Raw genomic sequence first — 27872 nt, 5'->3', positions numbered from 1 at the left:
AATTATTAAAACTCTAAATTTTAGAATTTTAAAATTTAAATTTTAAAATTTAAAAATTAAATACTAAATTTTAAAAATTTAATTACTAAACCTTTAAATTTTAAAATTTAAAAATTTAAATACTAAATTTTAAAATTTAAAACTTTAAATTTAAAAATTTAAAAATTTAAATACCAAATTTTAAAAATTTAATTATTAAAATTTTAAATTTAAAAATTTAAATATTTAAATACTAAATTTTAAAAATTTAATTATTAAAACTTTAAATTTTAAAATTTAAAAATTTAAAAATTTAAATACTAAATTTTAAAACTTTAATTATTAAAACTTTAAATTATAAAATTTTAAATTAAATACTAAATTTTAAAAATTTAATTAATAAAACTATAAATTTTAAAATTTAAAAATTTAAATACTAAATTTTAAAAATTTGATTATTAAAACTTTAAATTATAAAATTTTAAATTTTAAACACTAAATTTTAAAAATTTAATTATTAAAACTTAAAATTTTAAAATTTAAAAATTTAAATTTTAAAATTTAAAAATTTAAATACTAAATTTTAAAATTTAAAACTTTAAATTTAAAAATTTAAAAATTTAAATACCAAATTTTGAAAATTTAATTATTAAAATTTTAAATTTAAAAATTAAAAAATTTAAATACTAAATTTTAAAAATTTAATTATTAAAACTTTATATTATAAAATTTTAAATTTTAAATACTAAATTTTAAAAATTTAATTATTAAAACTTTAAATTTTAGAATTTAAAAACTTAAATTTTAAAATTTAAAAATTTAAATACTAAATTTTAAAAATTTAATTACTAAACCTTTAAATTTTAAAAGTTAAAAATTTAAATACTAAATTTTAAAATTTAAAAATTTAAATTTCAAAATTTAAAAATTTAAATACTAAATTTTAAAAATTAAATTATTAAAACTCTAAATTTTAGATTTTAAAAATTTAAATTTTAAAATTTAAAAATTAAATACTAAATTTAAAAAATTTAATTACTAAACCTTTAAATTTTAAAATTTAAAAATTTAAATACTAAATTTTAAAATTTAAAACTTTAAATTTAAAAATTTAAAAATTTAAATACCAAATTTTAAAAATTTATTTATTAAAATTTTAAATTTAAAAATTTAAATATTTAAATACTAAATTTTAAAAATTTAATTATTAAAACTTTAAATTTTAAAATTTAAAAATTTTAAAATTTAAATACTAAATTTTAAAAATTTAATTATTAAAACTTTAAATTATAAAATTTTAAATTAAATACTAAATTTTAAAAATTTAATTACTAAACCTTTAAATTTTAAAATTTAAAAATTTAAATACTAAATTTTAAAATTTAAAACTTTAAATTTAAAAATTTAAAAATTTAAATACTAAATTTTAAAAATTTAATTATTAAAACTTTAAATTTTAAAATTTAAAAATTTAAAAAGTTAAATACTAAATTTTAAAAATTTAATTATTAAAACTTTATATTATAAAATTTTAAATTTTAAATACTAAATTTTAAAAATTTAATTATTAAAACTTTAAATTTTAGAATTTAAAAACTTAAATTTTAAAATTTAAAAATTTAAATACTAAATTTTAAAAATTTAATTACTAAACCTTTAAATTTTATAAGTTAAAAATTTAAATACTAAATTTTAAAATTTAAAAATTTAAATTTCAAAATTTTAAAATTTAAATACTAAATTTTAAAAATTTAATTATTAAAACTCTAAATTTTAGAATTTTAAAATTTAAATTTTAAAATTTAAAAATTAAATACTAAATTTTAAAAATTTAATTACTAAACCTTTAAATTTTAAAATTTAAAAATTTAAATACTAAATTTTAAAATTTAAAACTTTAAATTTAAAAATTTAAAAATTTAAATACCAAATTTTAAAAATTTAATTATTAAAATTTTAAATTTAAAAATTTAAATATTTAAATACTAAATTTTAAAAATTTAATTATTAAAACTTTAAATTTTAAAATTTAAAAATTTAAAAATTTAAATACTAAATTTTAAAACTTTAATTATTAAAACTTTAAATTATAAAATTTTAAATTAAATACTAAATTTTAAAAATTTAATTAATAAAACTATAAATTTTAAAATTTAAAAATTTAAATACTAAATTTTAAAATTTTGATTATTAAAACTTTAAATTATAAAATTTTAAATTTTAAACACTAAATTTTAAAAATTTAATTATTAAAACTTAAAATTTTAAAATTTAAAAATTTAAATTTTAAAATTTAAAAATTTAAATACTAAATTTTAAAATTTAAAACTTTAAATTTAAAAATTTAAAAATTTAAATACCAAATTTTGAAAATTTAATTATTAAAATTTTAAATTTAAAAATTAAAAAATTTAAATACAAAATTTTAAAAATCTAATTATTAAAACTTTATATTATAAAATTTTAAATTTTAAATACTAAATTTTAAAAATTTAATTATTAAAACTTTAAATTTTAGAATTTAAAAACTTAAATTTTAAAATTTAAAAATTTAAATACTAAATTTTAAAAATTTAATTACTAAACCTTTAAATTTTAAAAGTTAAAAATTTAAATACTAAATTTTAAAATTTAAAAATTTAAATTTCAAAATTTAAAAATTTAAATACTAAATTTTAAAAATTAAATTATTAAAACTCTAAATTTTAGATTTTAAAAATTTAAATTTTAAAATTTAAAAATTAAATACTAAATTTTAAAAATTTAATTACTAAACCTTTAAATTTTAAAATTTAAAAATTTAAATACTAAATTTTAAAATTTAAAACTTTAAATTTAAAAATTTAAAAATTTAAATACCAAATTTTAAAAATTTATTTATTAAAATTTTAAATTTAAAAATTTAAATATTTAAATACTAAATTTTAAAAATTTAATTATTAAAACTTTAAATTTAAAATTTAAAAATTTTAAAATTTAAATACTAAATTTTAAAAATTTAATTTTTAAAACTTTAAATTATAAAATTTTAAATTAAATACTAAATTTTAAAAATTTAATTACTAAACCTTTAAATTTTAAAATTTAAAAATTTAAATACTAAATTTTAAAATTTAAAACTTTAAATTTAAAAATTTAAAAATTTAAATACCAAATTTTAAAAATTTAATTATTAAAATTTTAAATTTAAAAATTTAAATATTTAAATACTAAATTTTAAAAATTTAATTATTAAAACTTTAAATTTTAAAATTTAAAAATTTAAAAATTTAAATACTAAATTTTAAAAATTTAATTATTAAAACTTTAAATTATAAAATTTTAAATTAAATACTAAATTTTAAAAATTTAATTAATAAAACTTTAAATTTTAAAATTTAAAAATTTAAATACTAAATTTTAAAAATTTGATTATTAAAACTTTAAATTATAAAATTTTAAATTTTAAATACTAAATTTTAAAAATTTAATTATTAAAACTTTAAATTTTAAAATTTAAAAATTAAATACTAAATTTTAAAAATTTAATTACTAAACCTTTAAATTTTAAAATTTAAAAATTTAAATACTAAATTTTAAAATTTAAAACTTTAAATTTAAAAATTTAAAAATTTAAATACCAAATTTTAAAAATTTATTTATTAAAATTTTAAATTTAAAAATTTAAATATTTAAATACTAAATTTTAAAAATTTAATTATTAAAACTTTAAATTTTAAAATTTAAAAATTTTAAAATTTAAATACTAAATTTTAAAAATTTAATTATTAAAACTTTAAATTATAAAATTTTAAATTAAATACTAAATTTTAAAAATTTAATTACTAAACCTTTAAATTTTAAAATTTAAAAATTTAAATACTAAATTTTAAAATTTAAAACTTTAAATATAAAAATTTAAAAATTTAAATACCAAATTTTGAAAATTTAATTATTAAAATTTTAAATTTAAAAATTAAAAAATTTAAATACTAAATTTTAAAAATTTAATTATTAAAACTTTATATTATAAAATTTTAAATTTTACATACTAAATTTTAAAAATTTAATTATTAAAACTTTAAATTTTAGAATTTAAAAACTTAAATTTTAAAATTTAAAAATTTAAATACTAAATTTTAAAAATTTAATTACTAAACCTTTAAATTTTAAAAGTTAAAAATTTAGATACTAAATTTTAAAATTTAAAAATTTAAATTTCAAAATTTAAAAATTTAAATACTAAATTTTAAAAATTAAATTATTAAAACTCTAAATTTTAGATTTTAAAAATTTAAATTTTAAAATTTAAAAATTAAATACTAAATTTTAAAAATTTAATTACTAAACCTTTAAATTTTAAAATTTAAAAATTTAAATACTAAATTTTAAAATTTAAAACTTTAAATATAAAAATTTAAAAATTTAAATACCAAATTTTAAAAATTTACTTATTAAAATTTTAAATTTAAAAATTTAAATATTTAAATACTAAATTTTAAAAATTTAATTATTAAAACTTTAAATTTTAAAATTTAAAAATTTTAAAATTTAAATACTAAATTTTAAAAATTTAATTATTAAAACTTTAAATTATAAAATTTTAAATTAAATACTAAATTTTAAAAATTTAATTAATAAAACTTTAAATTTTAAAATTTAAAAATTTAAATAATAAATTTAAAAAATTTAATTATTAAAACTTTAAATTATAAAATTTTAAATTTTAAATACTAAATTTTAAAAATTTAATTATTAAAACTTTAAATTTTAAAATTTAAAAATTTAAATTTTAAAATTTAAATATTTAAATACTAAATTTTAAAAATTTAAATATTAAAACTTTAAATTTTAAAATTTATAAATTCAAAAACTAAATTTTAAAAATTTAATTATTAAAACTTTAAATTATAAAATTTTAAATTTTAAATACTAAATTTTAAAAATTTAATTATTAAAACTTTAAATTTTAAAATTTAAAAATTTAAATTTTAAAATTTAAATATTTAAATACTAAATTTTAAAAATTTAAATATTAAAACTTTAAATTTTAAAATTTATAAATTCAAATACTAAATTTTAAAAATTTAATTATTAAAACTTTAAATTTTAGAATTTAAAAACTTAAATTTTAAAATTTAAAAGTTTAAATACTAAATTTTAAAAATTTAAATACTAAATTTTAAAAATTAAATTATTAAAACTCTAAATTTTAGATTTTAAAAATTTAAATTTTAAAATTTAAAAATTAAATACTAAATTTAAAAAATTTAATTACTAAACCTTTAAATTTTAAAATTTAAAAATTTAAATATTAAATTTTAAAATTTAAAACTTTAAATTTAAAAATTTATAAATTTAAATACCAAATTTTGAAAATATAATCATTAAAATTTTAAATTTAAAAATTTAAAAATTTAAATACTAAATTTTAAAAATTTAATTATTAAAACTTTAAATTTTAGAATTTAAAAACTTAAATTTTAAAATTTAAAAATTTAAATACTAAATTTTAAAAATTTAATTACTAAACCTTTAAATTTTAAAAGTTAAAAATTTAAATACTAAATTTTAAAATTTAAAAATTTAAATTTCAAAATTTAAAAATTTAAATACTAAATTTTAAAAATTAAATTATTAAAACTCTAAATTTTAGATTTTAAAAATTTAAATTTTAAAATTTAAAAATTAAATACTAAATTTTAAAAATTTAATTACTAAACCTTTAAATTTTAAAATTTAAAAATTTAAATACTAAATTTTAAAATTTAAAACTTTAAATTTAAAAATTTAAAAATTTAAATACCAAATTTTAAAAATTTATTTATTAAAATTTTAAATTTAAAAATTTAAATATTTAAATACTAAATTTTAAAAATTTAATTATTAAAACTTTAAATTTAAAATTTAAAAATTTTAAAATTTAAATACTAAATTTTAAAAATTTAATTTTTAAAACTTTAAATTATAAAATTTTAAATTAAATACTAAATTTTAAAAATTTAATTACTAAACCTTTAAATTTTAAAATTTAAAAATTTAAATACTAAATTTTAAAATTTAAAACTTTAAATTTAAAAATTTAAAAATTTAAATACCAAATTTTAAAAATTTAATTATTAAAATTTTAAATTTAAAAATTTAAATATTTAAATACTAAATTTTAAAAATTTAATTATTAAAACTTTAAATTTTAAAATTTAAAAATTTAAAAATTTAAATACTAAATTTTAAAAATTTAATTATTAAAACTTTAAATTATAAAATTTTAAATTAAATACTAAATTTTAAAAATTTAATTAATAAAACTTTAAATTTTAAAATTTAAAAATTTAAATACTAAATTTTAAAAATTTGATTATTAAAACTTTAAATTATAAAATTTTAAATTTTAAATACTAAATTTTAAAAATTTAATTATTAAAACTTTAAATTTTAAAATTTAAAAATTAAATACTAAATTTTAAAAATTTAATTACTAAACCTTTAAATTTTAAAATTTAAAAATTTAAATACTAAATTTTAAAATTTAAAACTTTAAATTTAAAAATTTAAAAATTTAAATACCAAATTTTAAAAATTTATTTATTAAAATTTTAAATTTAAAAATTTAAATATTTAAATACTAAATTTTAAAAATTTAATTATTAAAACTTTAAATTTTAAAATTTAAAAATTTTAAAATTTAAATACTAAATTTTAAAAATTTAATTATTAAAACTTTAAATTATAAAATTTTAAATTAAATACTAAATTTTAAAAATTTAATTACTAAACCTTTAAATTTTAAAATTTAAAAATTTAAATACTAAATTTTAAAATTTAAAACTTTAAATATAAAAATTTAAAAATTTAAATACCAAATTTTGAAAATTTAATTATTAAAATTTTAAATTTAAAAATTAAAAAATTTAAATACTAAATTTTAAAAATTTAATTATTAAAACTTTATATTATAAAATTTTAAATTTTACATACTAAATTTTAAAAATTTAATTATTAAAACTTTAAATTTTAGAATTTAAAAACTTAAATTTTAAAATTTAAAAATTTAAATACTAAATTTTAAAAATTTAATTACTAAACCTTTAAATTTTAAAAGTTAAAAATTTAGATACTAAATTTTAAAATTTAAAAATTTAAATTTCAAAATTTAAAAATTTAAATACTAAATTTTAAAAATTAAATTATTAAAACTCTAAATTTTAGATTTTAAAAATTTAAATTTTAAAATTTAAAAATTAAATACTAAATTTTAAAAATTTAATTACTAAACCTTTAAATTTTAAAATTTAAAAATTTAAATACTAAATTTTAAAATTTAAAACTTTAAATATAAAAATTTAAAAATTTAAATACCAAATTTTAAAAATTTATTTATTAAAATTTTAAATTTAAAAATTTAAATATTTAAATACTAAATTTTAAAAATTTAATTATTAAAACTTTAAATTTTAAAATTTAAAAATTTTAAAATTTAAATACTAAATTTTAAAAATTTAATTATTAAAACTTTAAATTATAAAATTTTAAATTAAATACTAAATTTTAAAAATTTAATTAATAAAACTTTAAATTTTAAAATTTAAAAATTTAAATAATAAATTTAAAAAATTTAATTATTAAAACTTTAAATTATAAAATTTTAAATTTTAAATACTAAATTTTAAAAATTTAATTATTAAAACTTTAAATTTTAAAATTTAAAAATTTAAATTTTAAAATTTAAATATTTAAATACTAAATTTTAAAAATTTAAATATTAAAACTTTAAATTTTAAAATTTATAAATTCAAAAACTAAATTTTAAAAATTTAATTATTAAAACTTTAAATTATAAAATTTTAAATTTTAAATACTAAATTTTAAAAATTTAATTATTAAAACTTTAAATTTTAAAATTTAAAAATTTAAATTTTAAAATTTAAATATTTAAATACTAAATTTTAAAAATTTAAATATTAAAACTTTAAATTTTAAAATTTATAAATTCAAATACTAAATTTTAAAAATTTAATTATTAAAACTTTAAATTTTAGAATTTAAAAACTTAAATTTTAAAATTTAAAAGTTTAAATACTAAATTTTAAAAATTTAAATACTAAATTTTAAAAATTAAATTATTAAAACTCTAAATTTTAGATTTTAAAAATTTAAATTTTAAAATTTAAAAATTAAATACTAAATTTAAAAAATTTAATTACTAAACCTTTAAATTTTAAAATTTAAAAATTTAAATATTAAATTTTAAAATTTAAAACTTTAAATTTAAAAATTTATAAATTTAAATACCAAATTTTGAAAATATAATCATTAAAATTTTAAATTTAAAAATTTAAAAATTTAAATACTAAATTTTAAAAATTTAATTATTAAAACTTTAAATTTTAGAATTTAAAAACTTAAATTTTAAAATTTAAAAATTTAAATACTAAATTTTAAAAATTTAATTACTAAACCTTTAAATTTTAAAAGTTAAAAATTTAAATACTAAATTTTAAAATTTAAAAATTTAAATTTCAAAATTTAAAAATTTAAATACTAAATTTTAAAAATTAAATTATTAAAACTCTAAATTTTAGATTTTAAAAATTTAAATTTTAAAATTTAAAAATTAAATACTAAATTTTAAAAATTTAATTACTAAACCTTTAAATTTTAAAATTTAAAAATTTAAATACTAAATTTTAAAATTTAAAACTTTAAATATAAAAATTTAAAAATTTAAATACCAAATTTTAAAAATTTATTTATTAAAATTTTAAATTTAAAAATTTAAATATTTAAATACTAAATTTTAAAAATTTAATTATTAAAACTTTAAATTTTAAAATTTAAAAATTTTAAAATTTAAATACTAAATTTTAAAAATTTAATTATTAAAACTTTAAATTATAAAATTTTAAATTAAATACTAAATTTTAAAAATTTAATTAATAAAACTTTAAATTTTAAAATTTAAAAATTTAAATAATAAATTTAAAAAATTTAATTATTAAAACTTTAAATTATAAAATTTTAAATTTTAAATACTAAATTTTAAAAATTTAATTATTAAAACTTTAAATTTTAAAATTTAAAAATTTAAATTTTAAAATTTAAATATTTAAATACTAAATTTTAAAAATTTAAATATTAAAACTTTAAATTTTAAAATTTATAAATTCAAAAACTAAATTTTAAAAATTTAATTATTAAAACTTTAAATTATAAAATTTTAAATTTTAAATACTAAATTTTAAAAATTTAATTATTAAAACTTTAAATTTTAAAATTTAAAAATTTAAATTTTAAAATTTAAATATTTAAATACTAAATTTTAAAAATTTAAATATTAAAACTTTAAATTTTAAAATTTATAAATTCAAATACTAAATTTTAAAAATTTAATTATTAAAACTTTAAATTTTAGAATTTAAAAACTTAAATTTTAAAATTTAAAAATTTAAATACTAAATTTTAAAAATTTAAATACTAAATTTTAAAAATTAAATTATTAAAACTCTAAATTTTAGATTTTAAAAATTTAAATTTTAAAATTTAAAAATTAAATACTAAATTTTAAAAATTTAATTACTAAACCTTTAAATTTTAAAATTTAAAAATTTAAATATTAAATTTTAAAATTTAAAACTTTAAATTTAAAAATTTATAAATTTAAATACCAAATTTTGAAAATTTAATCATTAAAATTTTAAATTTAAAAATTTAAAAATTTAAAAACTAAATTTTAAAAATTTAATTATTAAAACTTTAAATTTTAGAATTTAAAAACTTAAATTTTAAAATTTAAAAATTTAAATACTAAATTTTAAAAATTTAATTACTAAACCTTTAAATTTTAAAAGTTAAAAATTTAAATACTAAATTTTAAAATTTCAAAATTTAAATTTCAAAATTTAAAAATTTAAATACTAAATTTTAAAAATTAAATTGTTAAAACCCTAAATTTTAGATTTTAAAAATTTAAATTTTAAAATTTAAAAATTAAATACTAAATTTTAAAAATTTAATTACTAAACCTTTAAATTTTAAAATTTAAAAATTTAAATATTAAATTTTAAAATTTAAAACTTTAAATTTAAAAATTTATAAATTTAAATACCAAATTTTGAAAATTTAATTATTAAAATTTTAAATTTAAAAATTTAAAAATTTAAATACTAAATTATAAAAATTTAATTATTAAAACTTTAAATTATAAAATTTTAAATTTTAAATACTAAATTTTAAAAATTTAATTATTAAAACTTTAAATTTTAAAATTTAAAAATTTAAATTTTAAAATTTAAAAATTCAAATACTAAATTTTAAAAATTTAATTATTAAAACTTTAAATTTTAAAATTTAAAAATTTAAATACTAAATTTTAAAAATTTAATTATTAAAACTTTAAGTTATAAAATTTTAAATTTTAAATACTAAATTTTAAAAATTTAATTATTAAAACTTTAAATTTTAAAATTTAAAAATTGAAATTTTAAAATTTAAATACTAAATTTTAAAAATTTAAATATTAAAACTTTAAATTTTAAAATTTAAAAATTCAAATACTAAATTTTAAAAATTAAATTATAAAAACTTTAAATTTAAAAATTTAAAAATTTAAATACTAAATTTTAAAAATTTAATTATTAAAACTTTAAATTATAAAATTTTAAATTTTAAATATTAAATTTTAAAAATTTAATTATTAAAACTTTAAATTTTTAAATTTAAAAATTTAAATTTAAAAATTTAAAAATTAAATATTAAATTTTAAAAATTTAATTATTAAAATTTTAAATTTAAAAATTTAAAAATTTAAATATTAAATTTTAAAAATTTAATTATTAAAACTTTAAATTTTAAAATTTAAAAATTTAAATACTAAATTTTAAAAATTTTATTATTAAAACTTTAAATTTTAAAATTTAAAAATTTTAAAATTTAAATACTAAATTTTAAAAATTTAATTATTAAAACTTTAAATTATAAAATTTTAAATTAAATACTAAATTTTAAAAATTTAATTACTAAACCTTTAAATTTTAAAATTTAAAAATTTAAATACTAAATTTTAAAATTTAAAACTTTAAATTTAAAAATTTAAAAATTTAAATACCAAATTTTAAAAATTTAATTATTAAAATTTTAAATTTAAAAATTTAAATATTTAAATACTAAATTTTAAAAATTTAATTATTAAAACTTTAAATTTTAAAATTTAAAAATTTAAAAATTTAAATACTAAATTTTAAAAATTTAATTATTAAAACTTTAAATTATAAAATTTTAAATTAAATACTAAATTTTAAAAATTTAATTAATAAAACTTTAAATTTTAAAATTTAAAAATTTAAATACTAAATTTTAAAAATTTGATTATTAAAACTTTAAATTATAAAATTTTAAATTTTAAATACTAAATTTTAAAAATTTAATTATTAAAACTTTAAATTTTAAAATTTAAAAATTTAAATTTTAAAATTTAAAAATTTAAATACTAAATTTTAAAATTTAAAACTTTAAATTTAAAAATTTAAAAATTTAAATACCAAATTTTGAAAATTTAATTATTAAAATTTTAAATTTAAAAATTAAAAAATTTAAATACTAAATTTTAAAAATTTAATTATTAAAACTTTATATTATAAAATTTTAAATTTTAAATACTAAATTTTAAAAATTTAATTATTAAAACTTTAAATTTTAGAATTTAAAAACTTAAATTTTAAAATTTAAAAATTTAAATACTAAATTTTAAAAATTTAATTACTAAACCTTTAAATTTTAAAAGTTAAAAATTTAAATACTAAATTTTAAAATTTAAAAATTTAAATTTCAAAATTTAAAAATTTAAATACTAAATTTTAAAAATTAAATTATTAAAACTCTAAATTTTAGATTTTAAAAATTTAAATTTTAAAATTTAAAAATTAAATACTAAATTTTAAAAATTTAATTACTAAACCTTTAAATTTTAAAATTTAAAAATTTAAATACTAAATTTTAAAATTTAAAACTTTAAATTTAAAAATTTAAAAATTTAAATACCAAATTTTAAAAATTTATTTATTAAAATTTTAAATTTAAAAATTTAAATATTTAAATACTAAATTTTAAAAATTTAATTATTAAAACTTTAAATTTTAAAATTTAAAAATTTTAAAATTTAAATACTAAATTTTAAAAATTTAATTATTAAAACTTTAAATTATAAAATTTTAAATTAAATACTAAATTTTAAAAATTTAATTAATAAAACTTTAAATTTTAAAATTTAAAAATTTAAATAATAAATTTAAAAAATTTAATTATTAAAACTTTAAATTAAAAAATTTTAAATTTTAAATACTAAATTTTAAAAATTTAATTATTAAAACTTTAAATTTTAAAATTTAAAAATTTAAATTTTAAAATTTAAATATTTAAATACTAAATTTTAAAAATTTAAATATTAAAACTTTAAATTTTAAAATTTATAAATTCAAATACTAAATTTTAAAAATTTAATTATTAAAACTTTAAATTATAAAATTTTAAATTTTAAATACTAAATTTTAAAAATTTAATTATTAAAACTTTAAATTTTAAAATTTAAAAATTTAAATTTTAAAATTTAAATATTTAAATACTAAATTTTAAAAATTTAAATATTAAAACTTTAAATTTTAAAATTTATAAATTCAAATACTAAATTTTAAAAATTTAATTATTAAAACTTTAAATTTTAGAATTTAAAAACTTAAATTTTAAAATTTAAAAATTTAAATACTAAATTTTAAAAATTTAAATACTAAATTTTAAAAATTAAATTATTAAAACTCTAAATTTTAGATTTTAAAAATTTAAATTTTAAAATTTAAAAATTAAATACTAAATTTTAAAAATTTAATTACTAAACCTTTAAATTTTAAAATTTAAAAATTTAAATATTAAATTTTAAAATTTAAAACTTTAAATTTAAAAATTTATAAATTTAAATACCAAATTTTGAAAATTTAATCATTAAAATTTTAAATTTAAAAATTTAAAAATTTAAATACTAAATTTTAAAAATTTAATTATTAAAACTTTAAATTTTAGAATTTAAAAACTTAAATTTTAAAATTTAAAAATTTAAATATTAAATTTTAAAGATTTAATTACTAAACCTTTAAATTTTAAAGGTTAAAAATTTAAATACTAAATTTTAAAATTTCAAAATTTAAATTTCAAAATTTAAAAATTTAAATACTAAATTTTAAAAATTAAATTATTAAAACTCTAAATTTTAGATTTTAAAAATTTAAATTTTAAAATTTAAAAATTAAATACTAAATTTTAAAAATTTAATTACTAAACCTTTAAATTTTAAAATTTAAAAATTTAAATATTAAATTTTAAAATTTAAAACTTTAAATTTAAAAATTTATAAATTTAAATACCAAATTTTGAAAATTTAATTATTAAAATTTTTAATTTAAAAATTTAAAAATTTAAATACTAAATTTTAAAAATTTAATTATTAAAACTTTAAATTTTAAAATTTAAAAATTTTAAAATTTAAATACTAAATTTTAAAAATATAATAATTAAAGCTTTAAATTTTAAAATTTAAATACTAAATTTTAAAAACTTAATTATTAAAACTTTAAATTTTAAAATTTAAAAATTTAAATACTAAATTTTAAAAATTTAATTATTAAAACTTTAAATTATAAAATTTTAAATTTTAAATACTAAATTTTAAAAATTTAATTATTAAAACTTTAAATTTTAAAATTTAAAAATTTAAATTTTAAAATTTAAAAATTCAAATACTAAATTTTAAAAATTTAATTTTTAAAACTTTAAATTTTAAAATTTAAAAATTTAAATACTAAATTTTAAAAATTTAATTATTAAAACTTTAAGTTATAAAATTTTAAATTTTAAATACTAAATTTTAAAAATTTAATTATTAAAACTTTAAATTTTAAAATTTAAAAATTGAAATTTTAAAATTTTAAAATTTAAATACTAAATTTTAAAAATTTAAATATTAAAACTTTAAATTTTAAAATTTAAAAATTCAAATACTAAATTTTAAAAATTAAATTATAAAAACTTTAAATTTAAAAATTTAAAAATTTAAATACTAAATTTTAAAAATTTAATTATTAAAACTTTAAATTATAAAATTTTAAATATTAAATACTAAATTTTAAAAATTTAATTATTAAAACTTGAAATTTTAAAATTTAAAAATTTAAATTTAAAAATTAAATACTAAATTTTAAAAATTTAATTATTAAAACTTTAAATTTTAGAATTTAAAAACTTAAATTTTAAAATTTAAAAATTTAAATACTAAATTTTAAAAATTTAATTACTAAACCTTTAAATTTTAAAAGTTAAAAATTTAAATACTAAATTTTAAAATTTCAAAATTTAAATTTCAAAATTTAAAAATTTAAATACTAAATTTTAAAAATTTAATTATTAAAACTTTAAATTTTAGAATTTAAAACTTAAATTTTAAAATTTAAAAATTTAAATACTAAATTTTAAAAATTTAATTACTAAACCTTTAAATTTTAAAAGTTAAAAATTTAAATACTAAATTTTAAAATTTCAAAATTTAAATTTCAAAATTTAAAAATTTAAATACTAAATTTTAAAAATTAAATTATTAAAACTCTAAATTTTAGATTTTAAAAATTTAAATTTTAAAATTTAAAAATTAAATACTAAATTTTAAAAATTTAATTACTAAACCTTTAAATTTTAAAATTTAAAAATTTAAATATTAAATTTTAAAATTTAAAACTTTAAATTTAAAAATTTATAAATTTAAATACCAAATTTTGAAAATTTAATTAATAAAATTTTAAATTTAAAAATTTAAAAATTTAAATACTAAATTTTAAAAATTTAATTATTAAAACTTTAAATTTTAAAATTTAAAAATTTAATAATTTAAATACTAAATTTTAAAAATTTAATTATTAAAACTTTATATTATAAAATTTTAAATTTTAAATACTAAATTTTAAAAATTTAATTATTAAAACTTTAAATTTTAGAATTTAAAAACTTAAATTTTAAAATTTAAAAATTTAAATACTAAATTTTAAAAATTTAATTACTAAACCTTTAAATTTTATAAGTTAAAAATTTAAATACTAAATTTTAAAATTTAAAAACTTAAATTTCAAAATTTTAAAATTTAAATACTAAATTTTAAAAATTTAATTATTAAAACTCTAAATTTTAGAATTTTAAAATTTAAATTTTAAAATTTAAAAATTTAAATACTAAATTTTAAAATTTAAAACTTTAAATTTAAAAATTTAAAAATTTAAATACCAAATTTTAAAAATTTAATTATTAAAATTTTAAATTTAAAAATTTAAATATTTAAATACTAAATTTTAAAAATTTAATTATTAAAACTTTAAATTTTAAAATTTAAAAATTTAAATACTAAATTTTAAAATTTAAAACTTTAAATTTTAAAATTTAAAAATTTAAATACTAAATTTTAAAAATTTAATTATTAAAACTTTAAATTATAAAATTTTAAATTAAATACTAAATTTTAAAAATTTAATTAATAAAACTTTAAATTTTAAAATTTAAAAATTTAAATACTAAATTTTAAAATTTAAAACTTTAAATTTTAAAATTTAAAAATTTAAATACTAAATTTTAAAAATTTAATTACTAAACCTTTAAATTTTAAAAGTTAAAAATTTAAATACTAAATTTTAAAATTTCAAAATTTAAATTTCAAAATTTAAAAATTTAAATACTAAATTTTAAAAATTAAATTATTAAAACTCTAAATTTTAGATTTTAAAAATTTAAATTTTAAAATTTAAAAATTAAATACTAAATTTTAAAAATTTAATTACTAAACCTTTAAATTTTAAAATTTAAAAATTTAAATACTAAATTTTAAAAATTTAATTATTAAAACTTTAAATTTTAAAATTTAAAAATTTAAATTTTAAAATTTAAAAATTTAAATACTAAATTTTAAAATTTAAAACTTTAAATTTAAAAATTTAAAAATTTAAATACCAAATTTTGAAAATTTAATTATTAAAATTTTAAATTTAAAAATTAAAAAATTTAAATACTAAATTTTAAAAATTTAATTATTAAAACTTTATATTATAATATTTTAAATTTTAAATACTAAATTTTAAAAATTTAATTATTAAAACTTTAAATTTTAGAATATAAAAACTTAAATTTTAAAATTTAAAAATATAAATACTAAATTTTAAAAATTTAATTACTAAACCTTTAAATTTTAAAAGTTAAAAATTTAAATACTAAATTTTAAAATTTAAAAATTTAAATTTCAAAATTTAAAAATTTAAATACTAAATTTTAAAAATTAAATTATTAAAACTCTAAATTTTAGATTTTAAAAATTTAAATTTTAAAATTTAAAAATTAAATACTTAATTTTAAAAATTTAATTACTAAACCTTTAAATTTTAAAATTTAAAAATTTAAATAATAAATTTTAAAATTTAAAACTTTAAATTTAAAAATTTAAAAATTTAAATACCAAATTTTAAAAATTTATTTATTAAAATTTTAAATTTAAAAATTTAAATATTTAAATACTAAATTTTAAAAATTTAATTATTAAAACTTTAAATTTTAAAATTTAAAAATTTTAAAATTTAAATACTAAATTTTAAAAATTTAATTATTAAAACTTTAAATTATAAAATTTTAAATTAAATACTAAATTTTAAAAATTTAATTAATAAAACTTTAAATTTTAAAATTTAAAAATTTAAATACTAAATTTTAAAAATTTGATTATTAAAACTTTAAATTATAAAATTTTAAATTTTAAATACTAAATTTTAAAAATTTAATTATTAAAACTTTAAATTTTAAAATTTAAAAATTTAAATTTAAAAATTTAAAAATTTAAATACCAAATTTTGAAAATTTAATTATTAAAATTTTAAATTTAAAAATTAAAAAATTTAAATAGTAAATTTTAAAAATTTAATTATTAAAACTTTATATTATAAAATTTTAAATTTTAAATACATAATTTTAAAAATTTAATTATTAAAACTTTAAATTTTAGAATTTAAAAACTTAAATTTTAAAATTTAAAAATTTAAATACTAAATTTTAAAAATTTAATTACTAAACCTTTAAATTTTAAAAGTTAAAAATTTAAATACTAAATTTTAAAATTTAAAAATTTAAATTTCAAAATTTAAAAATTTAAATACTAAATTTTAAAAATTAAATTATTAAAACTCTAAATTTTAGATTTTAAAAATTTAAATTTTAAAATTTAAAAATTAAATACTAAATTTTAAAAATTTAATTACTAAACCTTTAAATTTTAAAATTTAAAAATTTAAATACTAAATTTTAAAATTTAAAACTTTAAATTTCAAAATTTAAAAATTTAAATACCAAATTTTAAAAATTTATTTATTAAAATTTTAAATTTAAAAATTTAAATATTTAAATACTAAATTTTAAAAATTTAATTATTAAAACTTTAAATTTTAAAATTTAAAAATTTTAAAATTTAAATACTAAATTTTAAAAATTTAATTATTAAAACTTTAAATTATAAAATTTTAAATTAAATACTAAATTTTAAAAATTTAATTACTAAACCTTTAAATTTTAAAATTTAAAAATTTAAATACTAAATTATAAAATTTAAAACTTTAAATTTAAAAATTTAAAAATTTAAATACCAAATTTTAAAATTTAATTATTAAAATTTTAAATTTAAAAATTTAAATATTTAAATACTAAATTTTAAAAATTTAATTATTAAAACTTTAAATTTTAAAATTTAAAAATTTAAAAATTTAAATACTAAATTTTAAAAATTTAATTATTAAAACTTTAAATTATAAAATTTTAAATTAAATACTAAATTTTAAAAATTTAATAAATAAAACTTTAAATTTTAAAATTTAAAAATTTAAATACTAAATTTTAAAAATTTGATTATTAAAACTTTAAATTATAAAATTTTAAATTTTAAATACTAAATTTTAAAAATTTAATTATTAAAACTTTAAATTTTAAAATTTAAAAATTTAAATTTTAAAATTTAAAAATTTAAATACTAAATTTTAAAATTTAAAACTTTAAATTTAAAAATTTAAAAAATTAAATACCAAATTTTGAAAATTTAATTATTAAAATTTTAAATTTAAAAATTAAAAAATTTAAATACTAAATTTTAAAAATTTAATTATTAAAACTTTATATTATAAAATTTTAAATTTTAAATACTAAATTTTAAAAATTTAATTATTAAAACTTTAAATTTTAGAATTTAAAAACTTAAATTTTAAAATTTAAAAATTTAAATACTAAATTTTAAAAATTTAATTACTAAACCTTTAAATTTTAAAAGTTAAAAATTTAAATACTAAATTTTAAAATTTAAAAATTTAAATTTCAAAATTTAAAAATTTAAATACTAAATTTTAAAAATTAAATTATTAAAACTCTAAATTTTAGATTTTAAAAATTTAAATTTTAAAATTTAAAAATTAAATACTAAATTTTAAAAATTTAATTACTAAACCTTTAAATTTTAAAATTTAAAAATTTAAATACTAAATTTTAAAATTTAAAACTTTAAATTTAAAAATTTAAAAATTTAAATACCAAATTTTAAAAATTTATTTATTAAAATTTTAAATTTAAAAATTTAAATATTTAAATACTAAATTTTAAAAATTTAATTATTAAAACTTTAAATTTTAAAATTTAAAAATTTTAAAATTTAAATACTAAATTTTAAAAATTTGATTATTAAAACTTTAAATTATAAAATTTTAAATTAAATACTAAATTTTAAAAATTTAATTACTAAACCTTTAAATTTTAAAATTTAAAAATTTAAATACTAAATTTTAAAATTTAAAACTTTAAATTTAAAAATTTAAAAATTTAAATACCAAATTTTAAAAATTTAATTATTAAAATTTTAAATTTAAAAATTTAAATTTTTAAATACTAAATTTTAAAAATTTAATTATTAAAACTTTAAATTTTAAAATTTAAAAATTTAAAAATTTAAATACTAAATTTTAAAAATTTAATTATTAAAACTTTAAATTATAAAATTTTAAATTAAATACTAAATTTTAAAAATTTAATAAATAAAACTTTAAATTTTAAAATTTAAAAATTTAAATACTAAATTTTAAAAATTTGATTATTAAAACTTTAAATTATAAAATTTTAAATTTTAAATACTAAATTTTAAAAATTTAATTATTAAAACTTTAAATTTTAAAATTTAAAAATTTAAATTTTAAAATTTAAAAATTTAAATACTAAATTTTAAAATTTAAAACTTTAAATTTAAAAATTTAATAAATTAAATACCAAATTTTGAAAATTTAATTATTAAAATTTTAAATTTAAAAATTAAAAAATTTAAATACTAAATTTTAAAAATTTAATTATTAAAACTTTATATTATAAAATTTTAAATTTTAAATACTAAATTTTAAAAATTTAATTATTAAAACTTTAAATTTTAGAATTTAAAAACTTAAATTTTAAAATTTAAAAATTTAAATACTAAATTTTAAAAATTTAATGACTAAACCTTTAAATTTTAAAAGTTAAAAATTTAAATACTAAATTTTAAAATTTAAAAATTTAAATTTCAAAATTTAAAAATTTAAATACTAAATTTTAAAAATTAAATTATTAAAACTCTAAATTTTAGATTTTAAAAATTTAAATTTTAAAATTTAAAAATTAAATACTAAATTTTAAAAATTTAATTACTAAACCTTTAAATTTTAAAATTTAAAAATTTAAATACTAAATTTTAAAATTTAAAACTTTAAATTTAAAAATTTAAAAATTTTAATACCAAATTTTAAAAATTTATTTATTAAAATTTTAAATTTAAAAATTTAAATATTTAAATACTAAATTTTAAAAATTTAATTATTAAAACTTTAAATTTTAAAATTTAAAAATTTTAAAATTTAAATACTAAATTTTAAAAATTTAATTATTAAAACTTTAAATTATAAAATTTTAAATTAAATACTAAATTTTAAAAATTTAATTACTAAACCTTTAAATTTTAAAATTTAAAAATTTAAATACTAAATTTTAAAATTTAAAACTTTAAATTTAAAAATTTAAAAATTTAAATACCAAATTTTAAAAATTTAATTATTAAAATTTTAAATTTAAAAATTTAAATTTTTAAATACTAAATTTTAAAAATTTAATTATTAAAACTTTAAATTTTAAAATTTAAAAATTTAAAAATTTAAATACTAAATTTTAAAAATTTAATTATTAAAACTTTAAATTATAAAATTTTAAATTAAATACTAAATTTTAAAAATTTAATTGATAAAACTTTAAATTTTAAAATTTAAAAATTTAAATACTAAATTTTAAAAATTTGATTATTAAAACTTTAAATTATAAAATTTTAAATTTTAAATACTAAATTTTAAAAATTTAATTATTAAAACTTTAAATTTTAAAATTTAAAAATTTAAATTTTAAAATTTAAAAATTTAAATACTAAATTTTAAAATTTAAAACTTTAAATTTAAAAATTTAAAAATTTAAATACCAAATTTTGAAAATTTAATTATTAAAATTTTAAATTTAAAAATTAAAAAATTTAAATACTAAATTTTAAAAATTTAATTATTAAAACTTTATATTATAAAATTTTAAATTTTAAATACTAAATTTTAAAAATTTAATTATTAAAACTTTAAATTTTAGAATTTAAAAACTTAAATTTTAAAATTTAAAAATTTAAATACTAAATTTTAAAAATTTAATTACTAAACCTTTAAATTTTAAAAGTTAAAAATTTAAATACTAAATTTTAAAATTTAAAAATTTAAATTTCAAAATTTAAAAATTTAAATACTAAATTTTAAAAATTAAATTATTAAAACTCTAAATTTTAGATTTTAAAAATTTAAATTTTAAAATTTAAAAATTAAATACTAAATTTTAAAAATTTAATTACTAAACCTTTAAATTTTAAAATTTAAAAATTTAAATACTAAATTTTAAAATTTAAAACTTTAAATTTAAAAATTTAAAAATTTAAATACCAAATTTTAAAAATTTATTTATTAAAATTTTAAATTTAAAAATTTAAATATTTAAATACTAAATTTTAAAAATTTAATTATTAAAACTTTAAATTTTAAAATTTAAAAATTTTAAAATTTAAATACTAAATTTTAAAAATTTAATTATTAAAACTTTAAATTATAAAATTTTAAATATTAAATACTAAATTTTAAAAATTTAATTATTAAAACTTGAAATTTTAAAATTTAAAAATTTAAATTTAAAAATTTAAAAATTAAATACTAAATTTTAAAAATTTAATTATTAAAATTTTAAATTTAAAAATTTAAAAATTTAAATATTAAATTTTAAAAATTTAATTATTAAAACTTTAAATTTTAAAATTTAAAAATTTAAATACTAAATTTTAAAAATTTTATTATTAAAACTTTAAATTTTAAAATTTAAAAATTTAAAAATTCAAATACTAAATTTTAAAAATTTCATTATTAAAACTTTAAATTTTAAAATTTAAATACTAAATTTTAAAAATTTAATTATTAAAACTCTAAATTTTAGAATTTTAAAATTTAAATTTTAAAATTTAAAAATTTAAATACTAAATTTTAAAATTTAAAACTTTAAATTTAAAAATTTAAAAATTTAAATACCAAATTTTAAAAATTTAATTATTAAAATTTTAAATTTAAAAATTTAAATATTTAAATACTAAATTTTAAAAATTTAATTATTAAAACTCTAAATTTTAGAATTTTAAAATTTAAATTTTAAAATTTAAAAATTTAAATACTAAATTTTAAAATTTAAAACTTTAAATTTTAAAATTTAAAAATTTAAATACTAAATTTTAAAAATTTAATTACTAAACCTTTAAATTTTAAAAGTTAAAAATTTAAAAATTTAAATACTAAATTTTAAAAATTTAATTATTAAAACTTTAAATTATAAAATTTTAAATTAAATACTAAATTTTAAAAATTTAATTAATAAAACTTTAAATTTTAAAATTTAAAAATTTAAATACTAAATTTTAAAAATTTGATTATTAAAACTTTAAATTATAAAATTTTAAATTTTAAATACTAAATTTTAAAAATTTAATTATTAAAACTTTAAATTTTAAAATTTAAAAATTTAAAAATTTAAATACTAAATTTTAAAAATTTAATTATTAAAACTTTAAATTATAAAATTTTAAATTAAATACTAAATTTTAAAAATTTAATTAATAAAACTTTAAATTTTAAAATTTAAAAATTTAAATACTAAATTTTAAAAATTTGATTATTAAAACTTTAAATTATAAAATTTTAAATTTTAAATACTAAATTTTAAAAATTTAATTATTAAAACTTTAAATTTTAAAATTTAAAAATTTAAATTTTAAAATTTAAAAATTTAAATACTAAATTTTAAAATTTAAAACTTTAAATTTAAAAATTTAAAAATTTAAATACCAAATTTTGAAAATTTAATTATTAAAATTTTAAATTTAAAAATTAAAAAATTTAAATACTAAATTTTAAAAATTTAATTATTAAAACTTTATATTATAAAATTTTAAATTTTAAATACTAAATTTTAAAAATTTAATTATTAAAACTTTAAATTTTAGAATTTAAAAACTTAAATTTTAAAATTTAAAAATTTAAATACTAAATTTTAAAAATTTAATTACTAAACCTTTAAATTTTAAAAGTTAAAAATTTAAATACTAAATTTTAAAATTTAAAAATTTAAATTTCAAAATTTAAAAATTTAAATACTAAATTTTAAAAATTAAATTATTAAAACTCTAAATTTTAGATTTTAAAAATTTAAATTTTAAAATTTAAAAATTAAATACTAAATTTTAAAAATTTAATTACTAAACCTTTAAATTTTAAAATTTAAAAATTTAAATACTAAATTTTAAAATTTAAAACTTTAAATTTAAAAATTTAAAAATTTAAATACCAAATTTTAAAAATTTATTTATTAAAATTTTAAATTTAAAAATTTAAATATTTAAATACTAAATTTTAAAAATTTAATTATTAAAACTTTAAATTTTAAAATTTAAAAATTTTAAAATTTAAATACTAAATTTTAAAAATTTAATTATTAAAACTTTAAATTATAAAATTTTAAATATTAAATACTAAATTTTAAAAATTTAATTATTAAAACTTGAAATTTTAAAATTTAAAAATTTAAATTTAAAAATTTAAAAATTAAATACTAAATTTTAAAAATTTAATTATTAAAATTTTAAATTTAAAAATTTAAAAATTTAAATATTAAATTTTAAAAATTTAATTATTAAAACTTTAAATTTTAAAATTTAAAAATTTAAATACTAAATTTTAAAAATTTTATTATTAAAACTTTAAATTTTAAAATTTAAAAATTTAAAAATTCAAATACTAAATTTTAAAAATTTCATTATTAAAACTTTAAATTTTAAAATTTAAATACTAAATTTTAAAAATTTAATTATTAAAACTCTAAATTTTAGAATTTTAAAATTTAAATTTTAAAATTTAAAAATTTAAATACTAAATTTTAAAATTTAAAACTTTAAATTTAAAAATTTAAAAATTTAAATACCAAATTTTAAAAATTTAATTATTAAAATTTTAAATTTAAAAATTTAAATATTTAAATACTAAATTTTAAAAATTTAATTATTAAAACTCTAAATTTTAGAATTTTAAAATTTAAATTTTAAAATTTAAAAATTTAAATACTAAATTTTAAAATTTAAAACTTTAAATTTTAAAATTTAAAAATTTAAATACTAAATTTTAAAAATTTAATTACTAAACCTTTAAATTTTAAAAGTTAAAAATTTAAATACTAAATTTTAAAATTTCAAAATTTAAATTTCAAAATTTAAAAATTTAAATACTAAATTTTAAAAATTAAATTATTAAAACTCTAAATTTTAGATTTTAAAAATTTAAATTTTAAAATTTAAAAATTAAATACTAAATTTTAAAAATTTAATTACTAAACCTTTAAATTTTAAAAGTTAAAAATTTAAATACTAAATTTTAAAATTTAAAAATTTAAATTTCAAAATTTAAAAATTTAAATACTAAATTTTAAAAATTAAATTATTAAAACTCTAAATTTTAGATTTTAAAAATTTAAATTTTAAAATTTAAAAATTAAATACTAAATTTTAAAAATTTAATTACTAAACCTTTAAATTTTAAAATTTAAAAATTTAAATACTAAATTTTAAAATTTAAAACTTTAAATTTAAAAATTTAAAAATTTAAATACCAAATTTTAAAAATTTATTTATTAAAATTTTAAATTTAAAAATTTAAATATTTAAATACTAAATTTTAAAAATTTAATTATTAAAACTTTAAATTTTAAAATTTAAAAATTTTAAAATTTAAATACTAAATTTTAAAAATTTAATTATTAAAACTTTAAATTATAAAATTTTAAATATTAAATACTAAATTTTAAAAATTTAATTATTAAAACTTGAAATTTTAAAATTTAAAAATTTAAATTTAAAAATTTAAAAATTAAATACTAAATTTTAAAAATTTAATTATTAAAATTTTAAATTTAAAAATTTAAAAATTTAAATATTAAATTTTAAAAATTTAATTATTAAAACTTTAAATTTTAAAATTTAAAAATTTAAATACTAAATTTTAAAAATTTTATTATTAAAACTTTAAATTTTAAAATTTAAAAATTTAAAAATTCAAATACTAAATTTTAAAAATTTCATTATTAAAACTTTAAATTTTAAAATTTAAATACTAAATTTTAAAAATTTAATTATTAAAACTCTAAATTTTAGAATTTTAAAATTTAAATTTTAAAATTTAAAAATTTAAATACTAAATTTTAAAATTTAAAACTTTAAATTTAAAAATTTAAAAATTTAAATACCAAATTTTAAAAATTTAATTATTAAAATTTTAAATTTAAAAATTTAAATATTTAAATACTAAATTTTAAAAATTTAATTATTAAAACTCTAAATTTTAGAATTTTAAAATTTAAATTTTAAAATTTAAAAATTTAAATCCTAAATTTTAAAATTTAAAACTTTAAATTTTAAAATTTAAAAATTTAAATACTAAATTTTAAAAATTTAATTACTAAACCTTTAAATTTTAAAAGTTAAAAATTTAAATACTAAATTTTAAAATTTCAAAATTTAAATTTCAAAATTTAAAAATTTAAATACTAAATTTTAAAAATTAAATTATTAAAACTCTAAATTTTAGATTTTAAAAATTTAAATTTTAAAATTTAAAAATTAAATACTAAATTTTAAAAATTTAATTACTAAACCTTTAAATTTTAAAATTTAAAAATTTAAATACTAAATTTTAAAAATTTAATTATTAAAACTTTAAATTTTAAAATTTAAAAATTTAAAAATTTAAATACTAAATTTTAAAAATTTGATTATTAAAACTTTAAATTATAAAATTTTAAATTTTAAATACTAAATTTTAAAAATTTAATTATTAAAACTTTAAATTTTAAAATTTAAAAATTTAAATTTTAAAATTTAAAAATTTAAATACTAAATTTTAAAATTTAAAACTTTAAATTTAAAAATTTAAAAATTTAAATACCAAATTTTGAAAATTTAATTATTAAAATTTTAAATTTAAAAATTAAAAAATTTAAATACTAAATTTTAAAAATTTAATTATTAAAACTTTATATTATAAAATTTTAAATTTTAAATACTAAATTTTAAAAATTTAATTATTAAAACTTTAAATTTTAGAATTTAAAAACTTAAATTTTAAAATTTAAAAATTTAAATACTAAATTTTAAAAATTTAATTACTAAACCTTTAAATTTTAAAAGTTAAAAATTTAAATACTAAATTTTAAAATTTAAAAATTTAAATTTCAAAATTTAAAAATTTAAATACTAAATTTTAAAAATTAAATTATTAAAACTCTAAATTTTAGATTTTAAAAATTTAAATTTTAAAATTTAAAAATTAAATACTAAATTTTAAAAATTTAATTACTAAACCTTTAAATTTTAAAATTTAAAAATTTAAATACTAAATTTTAAAATTTAAAACTTTAAATTTAAAAATTTAAAAATTTTAATACCAAATTTTAAAAATTTATTTATTAAAATTTTAAATTTAAAAATTTAAATATTTAAATACTAAATTTTAAAAATTTAATTATTAAAACTTTAAATTTTAAAATTTAAAAATTTTAAAATTTAAATACTAAATTTTAAAAATTTAATTATTAAAACTTTAAATTATAAAATTTTAAATTAAATACTAAATTTTAAAAATTTAATTACTAAACCTTTAAATTTTAAAATTTAAAAATTTAAATACTAAATTTTAAAATTTAAAACTTTAAATTTAAAAATTTAAAAATTTAAATACCAAATTTTAAAAATTTAATTATTAAAATTTTAAATTTAAAAATTTAAATTTTTAAATACTAAATTTTAAAAATTTAATTATTAAAACTTTAAATTTTAAAATTTAAAAATTTAAAAATTTAAATACTAAATTTTAAAAATTTAATTATTAAAACTTTAAATTATAAAATTTTAAATTAAATACTAAATTTTAAAAATTTAATTAATAAAACTTTAAATTTTAAAATTTAAAAATTTAAATACTAAATTTTAAAAATTTGATTATTAAAACTTTAAATTATAAAATTTTAAATTTTAAATACTAAATTTTAAAAATTTAATTATTAAAACTTTAAATTTTAAAATTTAAAAATTTAAATTTTAAAATTTAAAAATTTAAATACTAAATTTTAAAATTTAAAACTTTAAATTTAAAAATTTAAAAATTTAAATACCAAATTTTGAAAATTTAATTATTAAAATTTTAAATTTAAAAATTAAAAAATTTAAATACTAAATTTTAAAAATTTAATTATTAAAACTTTATATTATAAAATTTTAAATTTTAAATACTAAATTTTAAAAATTTAATTATTAAAACTTTAAATTTTAGAATTTAAAAACTTAAATTTTAAAATTTAAAAATTTAAATACTAAATTTTAAAAATTTAATTACTAAACCTTTAAATTTTAAAAGTTAAAAATTTAAATACTAAATTTTAAAATTTAGAAATTTAAATTTCAAAATTTAAAAATTTAAATACTAAATTTTAAAAATTAAATTATTAAAACTCTAAATTTTAGATTTTAAAAATTTAAATTTTAAAATTTAAAAATTAAATACTAAATTTTAAAAATTTAATTACTAAACCTTTAAATTTTAAAATTTAAAAATTTAAATACTAAATTTTAAAATTTAAAACTTTAAATTTAAAAATTTAAAAATTTAAATACCAAATTTTAAAAATTTATTTATTAAAATTTTAAATTTAAAAATTTAAATATTTAAATACTAAATTTTAAAAATTTAATTATTAAAACTTTAAATTTTAAAATTTAAAAATTTTAAAATTTAAATACTAAATTTTAAAAATTTAATTATTAAAACTTTAAATTATAAAATTTTAAATATTAAATACTAAATTTTAAAAATTTAATTATTAAAACTTGAAATTTTAAAATTTAAAAATTTAAATTTAAAAATTTAAAAATTAAATACTAAATTTTAAAAATTTAATTATTAAAATTTTAAATTTAAAAATTTAAAAATTTAAATATTAAATTTTAAAAATTTAATTATTAAAACTTTAAATTTTAAAATTTAAAAATTTAAATACTAAATTTTAAAAATTTTATTATTAAAACTTTAAATTTTAAAATTTAAAAATTTAAAAATTCAAATACTAAATTTTAAAAATTTCATTATTAAAACTTTAAATTTTAAAATTTAAATACTAAATTTTAAAAATTTAATTAT

Source organism: Aethina tumida, chromosome 1 (genome assembly GCF_024364675.1).
Source record: "Aethina tumida isolate Nest 87 chromosome 1, icAetTumi1.1, whole genome shotgun sequence".
In the NCBI taxonomy this organism is placed as follows: domain Eukaryota; kingdom Metazoa; phylum Arthropoda; class Insecta; order Coleoptera; family Nitidulidae; genus Aethina; species Aethina tumida.
Note: the sequence above shows the minus strand (reverse complement) of the source record.